Here is a 6,251-nt window from a genome sequence, read left to right on the forward strand (position 1 = left end):
AGAGAGAGAGAGAGAGAGAGAGAGAGAGAGAGAGAGAGAGAAGCAAGTAGAAACCAGCAACATATAAACCATTATACAAGACAGACTTGGGTGCATTTATCACACCATTACAAGACTAATATTTTATCAGTATAATTAAAAATATGCATTATCATTTCAATAGACGCATAAAACATCTAGCAGAAATGACACTCTTGAATAATAAACACACTTAACAATCTAGGAATAGATGTAAAAATACATCCATCTGATAAGGACACCAATGGACATCACACACTACTATCGTATATCCTGTTGAGATATCTCATCGTTCTACCTGTGGTTCAAGATAAGACAAGGGGCCTATCACACATTGCTTAATATAGAGCACTTTAGGTCTTCCAGAATGCTCAGGAGCTAAAGGACACTGAGTCTGACGACCCAAATGCAATCACTGGAACCCACATGTGTAGCACGATCAATTTAAGCTTATCCCTGACTAGCTTAAAAATAAATGAGACTCAGACTATGGTTATTTTATTTGACTTTGACAATTACTGGAGGGTCACCTCTAACCTACTCTTCTAGCTGCTGGCCTGCCTGCTTCCCCAGTGGTGTGTCCCATATGCTTAGTGTTTCTCCTGGCCATGTGCTCATGGTTCATCTCCCCTCAGGGTGGCTTCTTCTCTCCTCTCCTTCTTCTTCTTTCTTTTCTTGCTCTCCTCCAACTAGGTCACTCCAAACCTACCTACCTCTAATCCCTCCAGCAATTGGTTGTGGCTAGTTTTATTTAATCAATAGTTTAAAATCAGGGAACAAGGTTTGTACAACAAAAGCTTGTAAACAGAAGAAGTCACTCTTAGGTCTAGCTAGAGCTTCCGGTATAGGATTTACCATTACGATACACAGGAACTGAACAAGCCTTAACCCACGTGATGGATGGAGAGAGCTGACTCACTCGCTGTGTCCTTTGACCTCTGCACAGGCATACTCCTGCATGCACACCTCCACACACAGCCTCCTACATACACACAAGAATAATAAATGAAAAGTTAAACTAAAAATAATAAATAAGTAAAATAAACTAGGGCATCTTGATCTAAAACGGCATTCAAATTGGAAAGAAACAAGTAAAATTACCTTGATTTGAAAAGTATATAATCTTTTACTTGATTATATAATTCTACTAAATATAAGAAAAATAAATATATTCATATGAATATATGAAAATTCATAAGAGATACAGATTGTTAATTTTTCTTGTTAATTTTTCTATAATGAATATAATCATTGCGGTGTTCAATGAATCTATTGTGGTACTGAAAGTTATAGACACATTATAGACAAATGAGGATTGTTTTAGGGAAATTTTATTTTAGAACTATATTATAGAATATAGAATTATTATATGATTGACTTGAGATAACAGTAGGGCATCCAGGTGGATGAAGCTAATAATTTAATCGGAACAATTGATCCTGGAGTTCACATACAGTTTGAATTCTCCCTCTGGATGACAGTTATGTGTTTTGATTTGTGAACAATGTTTCAAATCTATTGACTTCTAATATATGCAAATGTACTATGTACAACATATACACTAAGCACCAACGGTATTTTTGGGGAGGGGGATTGTAAATGTATTTTTTATTTTTGTAAGCAACAATCGCAATGTATTTGTGCTAGTGATTTGTTTTTCAAATATTAAATGGGATCTTAACAAAATTGCCTCACTTTGGTGTATTCTCATACAGTTTTGGACTCTGCAAAAGCCTAATCAAAGAAACAGAAGTACCTGCACAACTGAGATTAAAGGTGCCCCAGTACTGCAAATGCTCCGCCTTGAGAGGCCCCTTGATTTTTGAGGATTAGGGGAAACTGAGCAATTTACTCTGAAAGTCTCACACCTGGTTTTCTGTATTGCTTCATTTAAATACAACAGAATCTGACAATCCCTGCAAAACTCCACTTAAAACACTTAAACACTTAAAGTTGTATATGCATCCACATGTGTTCGCAAAGGAGTTTTGGCATCCTTACATTAACATTCCTTATTGTTGGCTTTTCAGGTGTTACCTGATCTTCTTCCTACAGCCTATTCACCTTGTTCACAGTCCCGAAGGGTCAAAGCGTCCATCCAACTCTTTTTATGCAAATTTAACAGCATCTTCTGTTTCGGTTTCTTTTCCCAGTAATTAACGGTGATGGATTAATATCTTGTTTAATCCATGAGTTAATGCCTGTAGAAATGGCTCAAGTGACCCAGAATTGAAGTCGTTTGTTTTGGTCCATCTCTTAAGACCATCATATTGGCGTCGATCAACCTTGAAGGCATCCAACAATAACTTTTCCTTTTATACACAGAATGGGATCCACGTCCATTGCCACATCTCTCTGACAAGGCATGAAAGCTCTGCTGAGTGTTGATATCCAAACCAGCCAGCTAGCAGCCAAAGCCAAGGTGACTGTGATACCAAACAACGGCCATCGCAGGCCTCCCTGTGTGTTTAAATCTAACACTTCGTCTGGGAAGGCTGGACCAACTGTCTCTATCTTGACACCTGTTCCTGACTGCGCCATAGCAAAATGCTGCTGTCCCTCTGACAACGAAATCATCAAGTTCACCAAGCATTACACCTATAACTCCTATTGGAACTCCAGCATAGCCATATTTTAACATGTTTAGCAATGCCAAGAAAGAGATACAAGAGAACAGACTTGTTCTGCTCCAGCCGTGGCAAAAAACTCTATTGGTGGACCCGACATAGTTCAGGCACACCTCTTCCAAATCTTAGAAGTCTGTCCATGCTTCAGCTCAGCAGCTATAACTTGTAAGGTATTTGAAGCTTCAGTTTGTTGAATTTGACAAATACAAATATCTTATCAACTCCAGTTCTTTCTAATTCTGGCAGGTATGATTTTGCCCAGGACCAGCCCCTTCTTGCCTCTCCTCTCTCCTTTTTCGTTCTCCCCCTCCCCCTCAGCCCCTCCTCCTGTCCTTGCAAACAACGTGGTGGTGGTGGCTGTGGCAATAGTAGAATCTCACATTTAATGAAGCTCTGGCTTTGAGAAACAGGCAAATACCCCACGGATTCCATTCAAAATACTGAGGCCTCTGACAAGAAATAATTCCACTGATAATATTTTGTAGTGAAAACCCGAGAAAGGTTATAGTTAAATCAATACAATTTAGCAAGATATTAGAAAATAGTAGAGAATGGATAAGTAGGTATTATTTTTAAATGAAAGGATAGTTAATCTTAGAAAGTTCTACTATAATTCATCATATTGGGTTAGGGAAAGTGAAAGACCCCCGTGAGGGGAACCCTCACTCAAGTCACGGGAGAATACGGCCACCCAGAAACTTGCAAGAGACCGAACTTGCTGTAAACCGCAAAAGGCTTTATTTTGGGATATCAGTCAGCTGAGGTCGAGACTCACAAGAGGAGTGTTGACCTCTAGGCCAGAGGGAGAAGGGTATTTAAAGGATAAAACCACAAACCAGGGGGGTACAAACCAGGGGAGTCAGTGGGAATTATAAAAACATCAGCGGACAGTATCATAAAAACAGTGAAAGGTCATTCGATCATGTGGGAAACACACCTGTGTACTTTTTTTTCCAAGAATTTAATCTTGCTTAATCATCTATCATGTGGCCAGCCAGTCCTTGGAACCCAGAGCCCAGAGCCTAAGAACTAGATGACCTGCATTCTTGGTTCCGCCCTTTTGTGGTCGGCTAAGTTCCTGGAACACAGATGACCTGGCATCAGCCTCTATATGCTAGGATGTCTCAAAAAAAAGGTTTATTCTTTTCAAAAGTAACCACATGAGTAACTATTATATACAGAATAATGAATTTAATAAAATCTGAACATTTATTTTAATGCTATTTATAGAAAATAATTTTTCAGATTTTTTAGTCCTGTAAATTTTTAAGTTAGTCATGAATACTAAATCTGTAGAATATTTGAGAATTAACATAAAATATTTGTATAATATAGCAGAATATACCCCCTCCGTACCATTTTACAATAAACTCGGTAATTTGGGAGGAACTAAGGTGGGAAGAATGAGGAGCTTGGAGGAGGTAGAGATTTAGGAGCCATGGAGAACCACCCATGGGTCCAGGACGGTCCTGGGTAAAGATTTATATCTTACGGTTAGATATTGGAAAACAACTCTAATTGTGTTGGCAAATTGTTAATTGAGCATTTCTAAATAAAGCCTTAGGATAATAAGCTTTAGAGTCTCATTTCTACCAGGTACTGTGTGGATGGCAGGAGGGTTCAGTCAAGCAGTGTGGAGACAGTGTGGGAGATTGCCATCTCCCACACTGGCGTCTAGAAGGTGTCAGGCCCGGTGTTTCTGGCAGGCCTGAGCAGCAGCAGCAGCAGCGACTGCGGCGGCCGCTGTGAGAATTCACTGCTGCTAGTGGCCTCAGGCCTTGCCTAGTCCGGAACATGGCAGCCCCATAACAAGAAGCCAGTTTGGGTGCCGACATTTTAAATTTTCACCTTAACAGTATAAGCATAAAGTATGTTTAAGATATTATAAAATGGAGCTCATACTATAAAAGACTGGATGAATTCTGATTTGTCTCTGCAAAAACAAAACAAAACAAAACAAAACAAAACAAAACAACCCCCCCCAAAAAACCAACCAGCCAAACAAACGAAAAACTTTATTTACAATAAGTATGTGCTTAGGATTCACTGAGTAAGTATCTGTAACAATGTTTCTTTTGTTTCTCTTTTCATCTCTGATTTTATTAATTTTGGTCTTCTCTGTTACCTTTTAGATAGTTTGGCTAAATGTTTGTCAATCTTGTTAATCTATTCAAAGAATCAACAAAGAATTGATTGCTTACATTTTTGTTTTGTTTTATCTATCTCATTAATTTTAACTAGCCCTAAGGGTTTTGTTTGTTTAGTTTTTTGTTTTATTTTTTTTAGACAGGGTCTCTCTCAACAGCTCTGGCTATCTTGGACTCACTATGTAGACTAGGCTGGCTTCAGACTCAGAAAAATCTACCTGTTTCTGTCTCCTGAGTGCTGGGATCAAAGGTTCATGACCCAGTCAAAGAAGGAATATCAATACTCTAGCACCTACAGAAAACTGTGTATTAAAATCATACACCTAACTGATACTTAAGCAACTGGAGAGAAACAAATCTGTCTTTGAATTTTTCCAATGCTTCCATAACTAAGGTGATGATATGTGTCTTTGTGTCTTTTCTCTCAATTTGATATTTACCTAAAGTGAATAGCATTGAGGTCCCAAAGAACAATCGATGAGCCTGTTCTCCATTGCCAGTTGCACCTGGGGTTCCCATGAGAAAGTACAAATAGGTACTTCAAGTCCATGGGAGCCTTCAGGCCTCTTCAGTTATGATGAGTATCTATCCCTCCTCAGCATCAGGAGCCTGATTCCTGGTGTGTCAGAGGCAGCCTTGCTTATACAGTAAAGGCCTAAAATCAGCAAGAGGCCTAAGTCAGCCATACATGCTTGCTAACACAAAGTCTTGGTCTCTGTGGAAAAACACTAGGACATATAGCTATAGATCTTGTAAACTGGCAGCCTTGGTGGAAAACTGCCAGCCTGGATGGGAATGGGTAGTCATAGACCTTGTGGATAGGTAGCCTTGGTGGAAGGTGTCAGCTTAGATAAGAACAAGTGAATCATAGACAGAGTCATAAGTGACCTGTCCCCTGCTTCTTCACCTAGCCAACACTCTGTTCTGGAAGATATCTGTACTCTCCCTGAGAACACCTACGCTCCTGCATCATTCCCTTCCCCACATCCTGCCTTTATGTGTATATAACCCCTGTGTGAAAAAATTATAATCAGCGGTTTGACCAGACTATAGACAAGCCAATCATTCTTTGCACCCCCTGTCCTCCAGTTCGCTCTTCCAGGTCTTCTGATCCTAGTTCAATGCCCCGTGGGACCAGGGCACAGATGTCTGTTCACATTTCAGGGAATTCATTTTCCCAGAGGCTTTCATCCTTACAGAGGAGATATACTGCTTTTTTTCCTTCATCTCTGATTACTGACTTGATGGTAATCTTTTCTTCTTAGTGTACTGTCTAACCTCCAGCACCACAACCAAAAACCAAAGCTTTGTCTCACATCTTGTCTTATGTGTTTCTAGCCTCTAAAAGTCCTGAAAATGCTCTTCAAAAATTGAAAAGCCTCATGCCAAAGGCCTATTCTAGCTTTTTGTAATGCTTTTCACGTGTCTGGAGCTTTGGGTCTTATAAAGATCAGGTTAA

The 6,251-nt window shown here is 39.5% G+C and overlaps 1 pseudogene; it reads right to left on the bottom strand.

Annotated features, from left to right (window-relative positions):
• Nucleotides 1-2,074: 2,074 nt before the first annotated feature.
• Nucleotides 2,075-2,786, bottom strand: LOC114626710 (annotated as a pseudogene).
• Between the last annotated feature and the right edge of the window lie 3,465 nt (nucleotides 2,787-6,251).

This window comes from Grammomys surdaster, unplaced genomic scaffold, assembly GCF_004785775.1.
Source record: "Grammomys surdaster isolate TR1022 unplaced genomic scaffold, NIH_TR_1.0 239, whole genome shotgun sequence".
Taxonomy (NCBI): domain Eukaryota; kingdom Metazoa; phylum Chordata; class Mammalia; order Rodentia; family Muridae; genus Grammomys; species Grammomys surdaster.